Source organism: Chiroxiphia lanceolata, chromosome 9, assembly GCF_009829145.1.
Source record: "Chiroxiphia lanceolata isolate bChiLan1 chromosome 9, bChiLan1.pri, whole genome shotgun sequence".
Taxonomy (NCBI): Eukaryota; Metazoa; Chordata; class Aves; order Passeriformes; family Pipridae; genus Chiroxiphia; species Chiroxiphia lanceolata.
Window position 1 is genome coordinate 21412156 of NC_045645.1, and position 15152 is coordinate 21427307.

A 15152-nucleotide genomic window follows, 5' to 3' on the forward strand; every position below is an offset into this window, starting at 1 on the left:
GATGGTAAAGATACAGCCTGGAAAATTGAGACAGTAACTAAAATAACTTGGGAAGATGCCTCCTCGGAGCAGCTGTCCACATAGCTCCGCTGAGGAAACCAGGTGCAGCCCCTAAGAGCCATCAGCACTTACACCTGTGGACCTAAATCCCTTGCTGCTTATAGGAAAAGACAAGGAATTCCCCAATTCCAATTACAATCAAGCATTTTGTTGATGCTTGCAAGCAATTTACAATTCATGTATATAACAATATGTATTTCTACCTTAGTATCTGTCTGATTGTCAGTACTGTAGCTCCAGGTGCATAGGGCAATATTTTATCAACTCTCTTTTTTCACTTCTCCACCTGAACTGGCAAACAGTTTTGGTTCTTTCTTTCTTTTTAATTACTTCAGTGGTAGCAGAGGTGGGTAAACACACAATGATTGTAGGAGGGAAGATAACAGTCTATAAACCTCTTTTTTAGGTTACTCTTCATACAACTGTTCTGGTCATGGCCAAAATTTTTAACTTCTGTTATCTCACAACATCATTATGCAAAATGGAGATTATGAGACAGAGCAACACTGAAGTTGAAAAAACTGTGGAGAAAAGATTCCATTTTCTTTTCTCCAAAATTTTTTCTTTTGAGTGTTATATAAACACGTTAAGCCCTGATGCTGTGAATGTCTGTTGGCAGATACAAGACTCAGTGTGAGGCAAAGATTACCTAAGATACCCCACAGGCTCCCTTAAACTGAAAATGTCCTCTCAGGGAGATGGATGATTAAGCAAACAATGCAGGCAGCCTTTGCTGCACTTGTCTGACCCAGTTGTGAGGCAGGAGGCAATTCCTCTATTTTCACTTCCAGATTACAAAGCTCAGAGGCACAATACAGTTCTCAGAGGTACAGGTTTGACCATCACAAGAAGTCTCATCTCCTTCTGCATTACAATGTACTAAGTCCTTTGGGAATCCCTCCCCTGTGCTCAGTTTCCCAGGTACTTGCCTCCTGGGGAGGGTGGGAGAAGCGCCTTTGTGAATCCATCTCCTCAACAACACTTTCGTCAGAAGAGAAGCAGCTGCTGCAACTAAAATAGGTTGGGAGAAGAGTTTCTGCTGAACCCAGCAAAAGCTACTGAAGCCTGACATTCAGTTACAAGGCTTTGTACAGCAGGGTGACAATATGTAATTAACAATTAGGTACATTAAGTTACAGTAAAATTTACATACAGTAAATATCTTCAACAACTGCATCTCGAAACAGGAAACACGAGAGGTTGAATTTCACATTTCAGTGTAAGGCTCAGAGTAGTGGCGACTGTTAAGGATGCTTGACATTTTAGCAGTCTTCTAATGATCAAGCTCTGTTTTCAGATACTTACAACATGACTAAACAGTATTGACTTGAAGTTATTAAGTTTTATGTAACTCAACACTGACCTTGATGTATTTATCTTAGCAATATGTGTGTGTGTGGGGGTTGTCTTCTAGAATACAATGAACAAAATCTATTTTGCATGTTAAAAATATATCCATTTTGATATATCTCTTCCTGCATCTTATTTAATAAATTCTAACATTAGCTCAGGATTTCTGTTTGACAGCAAATACCAATGCACATTGTAAGTATACCTACAATCCACTTACAACACTGTAAGGGTTAAAAACATTTAAGCAAGGACAAAGGCCAACTACTCACTCCAAATATCTTGCCTCCCAGACATATTGTTACTTAATCAATTTTCACATGGATTTTACTTTTGCTGCTGAAATTGCTGGCTATTATTCTACACATAGTGCTGGACTAGAAATACTATAAATCTGAAACGCTAATGTGCTTTCCACTGTGTGTGATTCCTACCAATCCAATACATCATCCACAGTTACTTTTATCTCAAGCCAAGACTAGCAAGGGCAAAATACAGTCTTTTATTGACTTCAGAGCTTCTTCTATGAAATTCCTTGCTTTTTCAACCTTCAGAGCAAACGCAGGCTGATGGCACCCTTGTGGATTTTATTTTGCAATGTTATGAGCCCAACTTCCTTACACAAAGGGTGTCTCAGGGGCTGGGAACCTTCTCGAGGCAAGAAGGCACATTACTTGCCGGCTGCCTGACAACAGGGGTAATTGCTTTTTCTTTTTGATACTTGCAGTGAAGGGGCAGGCTTAGCCAATGCAGAAGCTTCTGTAGAGCCTCCGGGAAGAAGAGGAAAAACACTTCATGCTCCTTGCCAAGGCATTTTAGATGCTAAGTGGGGCAGCAGCAAACCTGAACCAAGCTACTAAAGCTGAAAACAACCCTTCAGGAACAGACTTTTTTAAACAACCCACAGAAAAGCAAGCAAATGCATATCGGTACAAATAGCGTTACTTTTTATCATACATGAACCAGAGATGTTCCTGTTTAAAGGATGAAAATACATCAGCTCTCGTGAGTGCAGTATCTCATGCTTCAAAACCTCCTAAATCACCACCAGATCTACATTTTTCAACTAAGGCACACATTCAGCTTCATCACACACAGTACTAGTGAGCAGATCCAGCACACTTCAAATTATTTTCAGCAGATCTGGCACAATTTATTTGCAGTTCAAAAGAAGCTGCTGTAGCATCTATAGAAGGTCTGTAATCACTCACTCCAGTGTCCTGGTCACAGAGACACTGTGGACACAGTACAAAGTCAGTGCAAGCATCTCATAACTCTTGCTGACATTGTGACAGCTCCCAAGGCCCAGAGCCAAACACTGTGATTCCTACTTGTGTTGCTCATAGGCTAAAGAAACAGTCACCCTGAGGGCAAAGGCATTTTTCCATTTTTTTCATAGCTGGTGGTACATATAAAAGTTAACATTAAACACCTGACTAGAACTGGTCAGAAAACACCATATTTTCACAGGAGAAAAACAGAGCTGTAGCATCCACCATGGCTAAAATCCAAAGTAACATCAAAGCGCTGTTGTATCCAGGCAGTGGGAAAAGATCCATCAGAATTCAAGACACCAGACTGCCAAACCTCTTGCCTACAAATTCCTATACAGAAAATTTGTTGTATGGTACATAAGACCCACACAAGTCCTCATCTCTAACTCTGAAGAATAGAGAAGGCAACAGTGAATGATAGTGCTGATACACTCAATGAATGAAATGCTAATAATTGTAATGCTGCTGTTGTTATCCCATAAACAGCAGCCTACATTGAACCTAATTTATGTGCTGCAGTAAGTACATGTGGTATTGTGAAGAACAGCGGATTAAAAACTGCTACAGAGAGAGTATTGGGGTAGGATTTCCTGACTAAAGATACAAGTTCATTTTCTCTCAGATTCCTTGAGACAGTGCACTTAAACTACACACAACCTTCTTAAGATTTTCTGAGTTTTGCTAACTCTCTACTGGCACAGAATACAGTCTTGGGTTCATTAGAAATCAGTTTCATCATGTAGCAGCTAAGCACTTTGGAAAAAGATATAAGTGGATCTGTAATGCTATCAGTGATAGGGGCTTACAGCAGGGTCACTAGATAAATACAACCACTGTTACAACAGCTGTATTCCATTTTGTACGTACAGAGGTCATTAATAAGTAAGACTGAATCATGATAATAATCCTTGAAAACAAATTAACTGGTTGATTTCCTTATTACTGAGTCCATATATTTCTCATTTGTTCTGGCTGGTAGCACAGCAACATATTAGTTAAGAGTGGCTTGTTTGCTTTCTTAGAGCTGTTGTCCAGATGTCCAAACATGGATATCATTACATAAATTACAAAGTTTAAAATCAAAGTGTTTCTTAACAGCAGTGTAAATTCATAGAATACAGAGAATTTTTTTTTTGCTAGATTTGAAATAAAATGTTATGTAAAAGAGACATTCAAACATTGAAAATCCACATCAACATGCTGAGTCTATTACAGAACAGCTCGCTGAAAATTATTGGGTACTAATCTTTTAATACTGCAGCTGATCCTTGGTCAACCTGTTCCAAGAGCAAATTGCCATTCCAAGCTGTGCCATACTATAAGAGGATAAACATCAGAGCAGCCCTTAGAAACAACCTATCTCAAGAATATCTCTTCAATCTTTTACAGCTAATCAGAGCCACATTAACAGAAGAAAAGCTGCCAGAAGGGAACATATGTAAATATCAATCCAATTTGATGCAGTAAGGCACAGATTACGTTTTTTTTTAATGTAGTAAGATATCGAAAACTCACTATTAAAAGACTGCAGAACTGAGAAATTAAGACTCAGGGATCAAACATGCAAAAAATCTGGGCCTAAGTACTTAGCAGAATCTCTTTTCTCTCACTGCAATAAAATCACAGTGGAGCTTGGGGGGTGAGTTATGTACCTTAGTGCTCAGCCTGTTTCAGAGAAAACTTGGTGGACTCCCACATCAAAAGTTGCAGTGCCAATCAGAGTATGATGTACATTTGGGAATTGAAATGCCTCGGCATCTTACCAGCTGCTACATAAGCTAAGTTTCCACTAAAACAAGTTGTGCTCAGCATTTTTTTGTGCTCATTGGCTTTTTATTCCATAAATGCATTTTCTCCACCAGTTTCTTCAACTTTCATTTGCACTTACTCTACTTTGTGCTTCCTTCACAATTTCAAGATGACTACTGCAAGTCATATCTGAGCAGGAAGCCTCTCTGTACTCACAGAAGTCTGTCTAAAAAAACTCTTGGCATTTGTAAGCTTTTAAAGGCTCTGCACAACACCTAAAGCTATTGGACCTCCTACCTAGTCAAGGGTTTTGGCCACTATTGTAACATTAGTATTACATACTTATTTTAAATTTATTATCTTTTTGCCTTCTGTTTCATGTGCCAGAAAAGTGTATTTTGTCAGATGACTAAACACCACTTCTTTTAATCATCCCCACTTTATTCCAAGATGACAGTACAGAATAACTGCGGAATCACACTGTTTATTTAATATACCACAAGATGGCAAATTACTTCCTTCGTCTACCAAAACATTTATGTGGATAAACAAAGTTCCAGAGAAAGCTATTTTACTATTGTCTTTCCAGTAATTACAGAAATATGGACTAGCCAATTTTTAATACCAATATAGCCTAGCATATGGCCATGACCAGGCTCTGCAAAAGCCATCCTGACACTTCTAAAATCTAACCCACAGTTCTGGTGAAATTATAAGAGGAAGGAAAAGGTATTTCTCCACAATCACCACCCCCCAGGGCAGCGCTCATTCCCTGGTGTGGGGCAGGAAGGGCTGTATTCCTTGCCTTCTCCCTCCCCATCACAAACAGTTCAGCTGCATCCACTCAGCAAAATCCCGGGCTAGTGAGCAGCTGACTCTCTCTAAGTACTGCTCTGGAGTGTTAACTGCTATTTCTCCAGTCTGGCTTACATAGTGCTAGTACTTACACTGTTGGTTCTTGCTGGAATTACTATCAGTGCAGCCTGAAAGGAGAGTGGAGGGAGATAAGATGGCTTGACAAATAACTACTGAAAATCGGTAAGTGGTGTTAATTATGAAAAAAATGAGAGTATATGAGAATTGCTAATAAAACAAATAGCTGAACATAATTTATATATCTTATCCATGACTTATGCCAGAGCTAGATTTAAAAGCTGGCATTAAAGAACATTTCTTCTTGCCAGTCTTACAAGCTCTTCCTTTGCACATGTGCCTGGTACAGCAATGGACCCAAGGGCTTCACACCTCAGGATGGACAGGCATTATGTGGACTTCCCCCCCCCCATTAGTCCCTTCAACAGTTACTCTCTCCAAAAATGACACATTAATCTTTGGCCTTCTTCCTGCATGGGGAATATTTAGCCAACCCTCATGAAATGAGTCCAGTTTGAAAGCAGCTAGCGTTACAAAATAATTTGAGACATGCAGTCAGACCTTCACATAAAAACCTTGTGTCCTTCTGCTGATAGTGTCAGAATCACCGGAAAGGCCTCTCTAAAACCACAGAAAGTACTTCCCTTTCATGCCAATGCTTCCCTGTGTGCAGGAGGAAGGATGGTCTTGTGGCTCAGAGACCAGGCTGTCAGCATGCATGGCTTCTATTCCTGGTGTTCAGCAACTTCCCCTGTGACTTGGGAGAGTTATCAAACTTCCCCACCCACCAAAATCCTTGTCTGCTATACAATGTAACAACCCAAGCCAGTTTTGCCCTTTAATGAAAATACCTTCGGAAAACTTGATGGCTTGGCATAGATGGGAAGCAGTGTAAGAGTTCAAAATGTTATTATTTTCATAGTGTTATTATTTAGTGGCACTTTAGTTCTCCTCACTGAGCAAAACTTTCACCAGATGTGTAGTGTCTATCTCTGTCTATCTCTGAATATCATCTATACTGTCAAGACACAGAGATATAACTACTTAAATATACCTATTTTTCATCACCTGAGGGAAGGATATGGCAAATACAACCAAAGAAAGCACATCTTGAACTCACTCTCAACTTCACCTTCATAGTTATGGTCATTTTAAAGAACTTAGATAGCAATGTTGTTTATATCTGTTTCTTGTAAAACCCTCTCCAGGCAACTGCTATCAGATCAATAGTGCACATCAAACAAACACTGCAAGTGTTTAATGTCTGCCTCATTTAATTCTAATTAGATCTACCTCAAGATCCCACCAGCACTGTGCAATAGGTGTTGAGCTAAGGGACACAATCACGTGGCTCAAATGAAGGAGCAGCTATGTTGGTTCCCATGTTTGTACTCCTAATTCCCAGTGATAATATTTACCTTGACAGAAAGCCAACCAATGTGCAGGACCTTTGTGATGATACTCGCCTGGAAAGCTGGCTGGAAAGACAACGCTCAAGGAAGTGGCACACCGGCTACATTTTAAAATATTTTCTGCGGGTTAGAAGCAATTATTTTTAGAAAAGTTTGAATTCCACAGATTGACAGAAGCATCAGGGAGGCTTCCACTGACGGTCTTCAAACACCATATATTTGATAAAAAGCTGAAGGCAGCTGCTATGTGAACCAGGAGTAAATTAATTTCTTCAACCTTGATTTTAAAGAAAAAAATGTTACTTGAAGTAAGTAACCAGACAACCTTGAATTGTAACTTGCAGTTAAATTCAAAACTTGTGTTCACATGTGACTCAACAAACTTCAGGTGGCTCGTCTGAACACTGAGACTGAAATAACCTCAGTTTGAAACACAGAGGTTTAAAAAAAAATTAGAGATATAATTTCTTTTCCTTACATCATGCCTTTTTTTCTTCAGCTATGGGGCTGCCTATCTTAAGGGCTGCTACAACAATGCAAGAAGTAATGTCGTCCCAGGGAAATTTGGTTTTTCATCAAAAGTACTATACTGATCACCATTATCTATGACTTGTCACCCAGTTTCAAAAATAATTCCCATTAAATTAACCTGTTAAGCACTGGATTACATGTTTCTTTTCACATTTTAATTTCTCAGATAGAAGCAAGATGGAATTGCTATCTGAAACATTCTGCTGCCTTGCATTATTCAGAACTTTCTACTGAAATTATTCCGGATCTGTTGCAGAAATATTAATTCTGGTTTTATTCATGGTGCTACCATGCAGAACTTTTGCTCCTGCAAGGCCACTATGCACAGAATTATCTGGAAATGCCATGTGAACTGCTAGCACGAGTATGCTGTGTGTGCAGAAGAAGGTTAACAGGTTTTGTGATCCATACCACCATCACTAAATATTGATGCAACTAGGGTAAATCTCCAAATATGAACAAGCTGCTCACGTGTGCTTCTCTGAAACTGTAGCACAGTTACAACACTGTTTTGCTGTTTAGTATTTTCTAAGCAATAGCCAGTGTGCACACAGTTTTGTATTTTGCTTTCATATCGTGATAGGAAAGGCAAGTCGAATAGTCCTGTTGTTTCACTGAAAATAGGAACGACGTAACAATGAAATTCTTTCCCACCCAAACTGGTATTTGGGGAAAGCACTGCTTTCAAGCTAGTTACTCCCTGCAGTGAAAACTGGTTTGTTCAGAACCCATTTGACCATTTTGCTGCAGCATCTATGTCAAAAGAGCCAGCTCTGTGCAGAAAAAACCATAGAGACTGTTAATGGGATCAGTATATCCATTTCCATTGTCTGAGCTCCCAGAAGCTCCAAGAGCAAACACAGAGATTACAAGAGAAACTTAGCTTTCAGAAATTATTTCAATGCAGCAGTATGACTATTGTCACTAATGAAGGAGAAGAGCTGTTTTCATTACACGATTTGAGATGTTATAGGGACCTTCCTTTTGTGGAGGTCAAGTTGAAAATCAGAACCAGAAGCAACTAATCCTTTTCCTTCACATGCAATAAATTTCTAGTCAATGACCCTTGTTTTTCTCAGATCCCCATTCCAGAGCATCACATATACTATGTAGAGCATGAAAACACAAAGCTGGTGCATGTCTTTATCCTACCCAATCTGTAGGCTCGTTAGTACTATCCTGAGAGACACAGCTCTAACTATTTTTATCATTTATCTATTTTTATCATTTGAGAAACTTCCCAAGAAATGTCAGTCTCCTGCTGTTTACTCATTAAATTAATTACCAAATACAGTATTTAAAGCATGATAGAATGGGGGTTGCTCAAACTCCTCCTCTTTACCTCACCACTACAGCTAAAAAACCCCAACAAATTAAAACCCACATACTCAATTATTGTGAATAGAAATGGACAATAAATTCTCCTACTTTACAATCAGTTAAGGAAAACTAAAAGCAAAAAGTTCCCCCTATTACAAAGGTACAGTGTAGTTACGGGAGCGTAGCAAGGAAGGAAAAAAAATTGTTGGCCAGACATTTATAAGGAGTGTGACCAAATAACTAGATGTAACAGGTACATTTGAATACTGTCTGAGAATGCTCTTATTTTTTACTTGAAGTTCTCAATAACTAAGAACTGCATTAATTAATACCTGAGGGAATATTCATGTATTTTTCACACACAAAACCAATCTGCATGCCATCCAGACTCTCCCACAGTGACTCAGTCTGAGCAGGGCCAGTGTGTAAAGAAAGGACTTTTCAGCCCTTGGACTCATCTCCAGAGAGAGCACGCTGTAGGCATCGGGAAAAAGGAATTTTATTTGGCTTAGGTTACATCGCTTCACAAGGCCAGTGCCTACTGAAGGACAAACAAGGTGCTGAACACATTTTGCTTTAGTGCTTGACATCTTTTCCCAAGGTGCCTAGTAAGTTTTAAAACAGTGTATGAAATGTGCCTGTTTCACAAGAAAGGGAAAACATCTGACACCTTAGGAAAAACTGTGAGAAATTAACAAGAGATAAACAGCTTAAATAAAAACACTGGAATGTCTGTATGTACACAGATACAAGAGAAAGGCTGCTTCATCCTCTCAGCTTTGATATCTGCTGGCAGATGTTAATTTTCTGTCTCTTAAAAGGAGCACTGTTGAAAGCAGATTGCCTATAGAACCATACAGAAATTAAACATGTTAGTCAAAATGCCCCCGATTTTTACATCTCTTCTTTATGCCTCTATTGCAGGTTTCAAGTTTTTCTGCTAGGACTTTAAGACCTTACACTTTATATTTAGCTACTGATACACAACTGCAAACTGAGGTTCAACAATGTGAGCTATGAGTTTAATCTTGAACACTGTGTATTTCCTCACTTTGACAGTTCAAGACAACTGAATTAAATATTTATTACTGATTTAAACTCTTGAAGCTGAACTATGCTTATGTCTTAATTCTGTTATCAGATGGTAACACATCAAAATATGCAATCCCTAAAAATGGAAAAAACCTCAAAACACTCTCTGGCAGATCAATAGTTTTAAAAGTATAACTGATAAAAAGTAAAATCCCCTTACAAACTGTTTCTCTTATTTTGTACCAAACTGATCACTGTCTATGTATATTCAGCACCGACCCCTTCTGTTAAGTCGCCAACACATGCAGAACACTTCAACCCCTTATAAGCAAATTCACCAATGCCTCAAAAAACTGAAAGAGCAGGCAGTTGCCTAATGTAGCAGCCTGTAATGAGGGACAAAGTGCTTCAAGAATACAGGATTCCCATGCTGGCTATTCATGCTCTGAGTCTTCCTGAAGCCTCTAAGAAGGTTCTTGAACTTCAACTGATGGAAAGCACTGCTAACTGTGAGGAAGCAGCTCATGCTCTAGACCTGTTCCCACCATGATGTCCTGCTGAGGCTCTTGGGACAGCACTCCTGTGGATAGTTCAGTACATGGAGGAATGCTTTTTCCATTGCATCCTCTCCCTAAGGAGGCACTTGAATGATTTCATATAAGCAAGTTGAAAGCCATCAAGTTACTTTGAATTTCAAACTTGAAGCTTGCTTAGGGAGGATATGAGAGGTAACTTCCCCCTTCTGCAAAGCAACTTCTAGACAGAACCACTGAAAGGCTTTTGCTGAATTTGAGTAATTTTTGAAGTAAGGCCCATTCTCAACAGGTGCATTATAAATCCCTTGAATATATTCCAAGTATTAACAAGATATACTTGAAAGTTAAATAAAGAGCTTGTAATTAAAAGTTTCAAATAGTTCTAAAGAGCAACAACTTCTGGGGATAGAGATGCCTTGAGCATTGGCTTTTTACCATACAGCTTTCATGGAGAAGTTCAGCCCTAGTATCTTTACATGGAATAAGCCACATGAAAGTCAGCTTCTAGCATCTGGGAAACTTTCAGAACTTTTGGGATCTTAAAGGCCATTTAATCTATTTCTTATAGGACAATGGGAAATTAAAGGAGATGAACATATAGAATTTACTAAAATAAATGCAACTACGAAGAATAAAATATTCAATTATTCACTGAGACATTCTCATGAGAAGTTATTGTGGTCAGCCAGAACACCAGATTTCAGCCTGGAACGCTTATTTGAACCTTTGCATTTGCCTACATACTTCATTTAGGCTCTAGTCTGTTTAACTCAGGCATCCCAGGTGCTCAAGCTCCAGCAGAAAATCCCAACAGAATCAAGATTCTGGGCGTGAAATACACCGTCCTGCCGACTCCTAAAGGGCAATCGAAACCCTTTTGTCTTTATGCTTATTGCAGTCCTAAGTGACCTACAGCAGTAAAGGACTGTCTCTGATAAATGTTGCCATAGATTTTATTTATTCTATTTTTAATTAGCGTCTCAAGCAATAGGAATCCCTGGGGGAGATTTCTGCACTGTCAGGAAAAAAATTTCTGACCTTCAGCCTCGGATTTCATTGCTCGCTTCGATCCCATCCCTCGCTCCCCTCCCCTCCTGCCCACTTCCCACCTTGGCGGTACAGCCCCCTGCACGCACAGAGCCTGACGACGGCAGACGGCCGCAAAGGCAGACATATCGCGGCTCAAATCTTTCCTGCGGGTCACTTAAAAGCAGCTTCCCAACCCTCATCCTCTTCATCCTTCCCGGCCCTTCCCGAGCTGTTGGATCAGGTGGGGCGGGGGGCGCCCCCTGCTGGGCCGCGCGGGCCCTGCCGCCCGCTCCGCCCTGACCCGGGGAGGGCAAACAAACAGCAAAAAACAGGGAAAAAAAACAAGGAAAAAGAGCGGAGAAGTGGCTCCTGCTGCTGCTGCCCCCCTCCCCTTCAACACTGCCAGGCTCAAGTACGGAAAGACCTGCGTAAAAACCGAATATTATTACTTGCGACTCGGAGACCACAAGACGACCCATCAACCCACGTGTGTTCTCCAAGGGCCGAGAGTACTTCCAGGGAGAGAAGGCAGAAATAATCAAAATATTTTAAATCATTAGGCGCTGTAGTTTTGCGCTTCTCTTTTTCTTTAAAACCAGAATTCACTACTGGAGTTTGGTGGGTTCTCAGTGTTCTCTGAGAAGACAGCAAGACGTACTAAACTTGCAGTGTTAGAGATGGCAATATTAGGGTGAGAAACATTACTGCCAATTAAAAATAAACTAGAAGGCTGAAAATAATAATCAAGCAGGAAGCCAAATTTCCTTTTAGAGATGAAAGACTATCTTTAATATGAATTTATCCCAGCAGGCAGCTTTGGCAATCAACTTTTTTTAGAATATGATTACCTTCCTGCTTTCATGAGGTTTCTTTACACATTGTGTACTACCTTAATTACCAAACCAATAGAAAAATGTCCACCAATAAAGTGTGTAGTACTTTAATAAGCACTGCTGTAGGCCAAAGTCTTAATTTTTAATCAGAATATTATTTGTATCATAGCACAACCCCAGGCTACACACTGAACCATCACAGCATGATGGCAGTCTCGGAGAGGTTAACACATACAAGACAAGAAAATACCAGGACCAGAGATGCTGAGAAAGGATATACATAAGATCAGTAGCAGAACTGAGATGAACATCTCCATCTGCAAGACTCTCTTATCTGCAGGATCACACTGTTTCTCATCAAAATGTCATACCGTGGAAATGATGAGTGCCATTAAATTACAGCCCAGCAAATATCTCACGGCAAGGAATGGGCATTGAGTACAAGTCTGCAGGAACAAGTGAGAATACCAGATAAATCTTTTCTTTATCCCTTTTTTCTCTAGTACAGAGAAAGCACAGAAGACTGGAGAAGCAAACTAAAACCAGATAATACTCCTTAAGGAACCAATGAGCAATATTTGATGTCTAAGCCAAAATAACTTCAAGGGGATGGCAGTGTCATGACTGATTCAGAAGTGCTCCTACTCCAGCTCCAACTCCCTATGGAGAAATATAACACCACACTTGCATCTTTTTCTCTGCTGCACAGAAACCAATCTTCTGCCAAACTCTGGCTGACTGGTAAAAGCAAAATTAAACATTTATGCAGCAGATAGATCAGATGTGTGCACTGTCACTAATTCATTAGTACAGACATTTAACGAGGATAGGTTACATATTGCTGCCATCCCAGAAGGTTTTGTACGAGCAAGTCATGGAGTTTTGGGGAGTCCAGGAGTTTTCCACCCACACAGCGCAACCTTTTCCTAACCCATAAAGAGTAATTTCAGCTACTTCTGCTATGAACAACATAACTGTGGTGATGGATGAATCAGAATTTTATATCCTTCCTCATCACTACCAAAATTTGCAGTTATATCTCATTCTTTCTTCCATAGTGAAACCTTTGCAAATCTATCCAGCTAGTGAGAAATAAGAAGCTACAAACTTGGAAAAGAAATTCTGAAATGTAGCTCTTCCCTATATACTGCAGACAACCTTTCAGCTGACAGTAAAAACTTTTACATTTGAGATCCATCAAAATGTGAACTGCTAGCTTTAGTATTTATGCGGCAAAGGTGACACTTTTTATATGCATCTATTTTAAGAAGGATGGCTTCAGAGCTACTGCCAGGATTGAGACAGTAATCCGTACCACCAAGGTTACTCAGAAATCCTATTTGCAAACCAAGTCCTATTAAAACACCCCTGCAGTAACCCAGCCTCTGAACTTCTCCTCCTTTAGTCAACTATTGCCCGGTCCAAACTATTTGAAAGGTTTAGTTAGGATTTTTACACTGGAAGGAATGTGACAGATTCAGGCACACACTGAAGCAATCTGATGAACTTAACTGGCCTGCAATTATCAGGGGAGGTCATAAAAGAAGAGCTTAGAGTGCGGACTGGAAAATCCACGAAGCTATATGCTATGTTAACCTAGCAGTGGCCCAGAGAGAGCCATGCAAACATACACAAATCCCCAGTACAAGCATTATCAATGTAAGGCATTGGTATCAAACAGGCAGAGGCTGCTGCATCTACGCAGTAAGCCAGTTAAAATTGAGGAATTGGTTTAATTAGGGAAAGCAAAATGGCCCCATTACCAGCCTGTATCACACATGGTACTGAGGCACAGGGAAGGCTGCAGGGACATGCCATCACAAAGACCCTTTGCCAGGGCTAACGCAATTAAACCCAAAAAATTCTATTCTGTGATAAAAATATGGCTCAGCTGGGTTCATCCTGCACTGTTATAAACTGTTTTTCCTTTGCTGTCAAGATTAACTCCAAGTACTGAACTCAAACGTTCAGCCTAGAACAGCCATTCCCCCTCACAAATCAGTGTTACAACATGACAGTAGATGGCACTGCTCGAATTCAGTCAGAGCCAGGGCCAGGCAGAGGAGAGGCGTTGTTAAGGCTCACTGGGGAGAGACTGATTTTCATACACAACACAAATTAGTAACAACAAAAAACCACTGCATTTGCTTTGGAGAGAGCACAAGTGCTTCTATATCAGTGCCTCAGCAAGAGCTAAACTACAGGGCAAATATATTAGCAAAAGGTTTAGTTTAAGATGGCAGGAGTACCTGTCCGAAAGTGCATCTACTGTACTTCCATCCTCAACTTAATGGCTTTTGCTGACACCTACTTCAAAGGGATAGGCACTAGATATTCACTTTACATGAGCCTATAGGGGATAAAACCATTCTGGATTTTAGCATGAGTAGTACTGACATTATTTAAGTGAACTTAATGACAACTACTCTTTGATCTCATACTTTCAGCTTGCAGGAGAAAGGTCTGCAGGGACAGCAGTTCCACTGCTCCAAGAGTGTTCAAGTAAAAGGCCATTCTGGAAGCTGCTCCAGCTACTGCACAAAGGAGATGTACAAACTTGGTGCTGAGAAGAAAAGGTTTTATACATGTCTTATGTGCATAAATATATGTAAATATGTATGGAGGTGTATACACACTATGGGTTTTTTCATATACTTATATAGTACATACTAGACTCCTTTGTTAGCTTTTTAGCAAAACATGCAAAGGTTAAGAGCTTAGGTGCACAGTACTCAAGCATTTAGTTAGTTGCCAGAACACAGACAATTTTTACCCTGAATTGCACAAACATGGACAAAAAAGTAATATTTCTACACATTTTCAGACACCAAGAGGGCTTAGAAGCTAAACATAATTCACACAGCAAGACTGTCAATATTTCAAAATTACTGTGTTGAATAGCCAGTTCTTACCAATTATGTTCTCAAAAAAATACAGTTTAGACCAGTATCTTGTTTTATACAAGTCTTAAAAGACTTATATTAAAAGTCCAGTCCAATATCAGAAGGGGAAGCATTTAAAAACCACACTTCCTTGCACAGTAAATAGCCTGCAGGTTAAGACATCATTGATATTCTTGTAGTTCTTGTGTAGCAACATCCCACACTGCAAGGCATTTACTACCATACCTCATGGGCAAATATTAGAAAGACA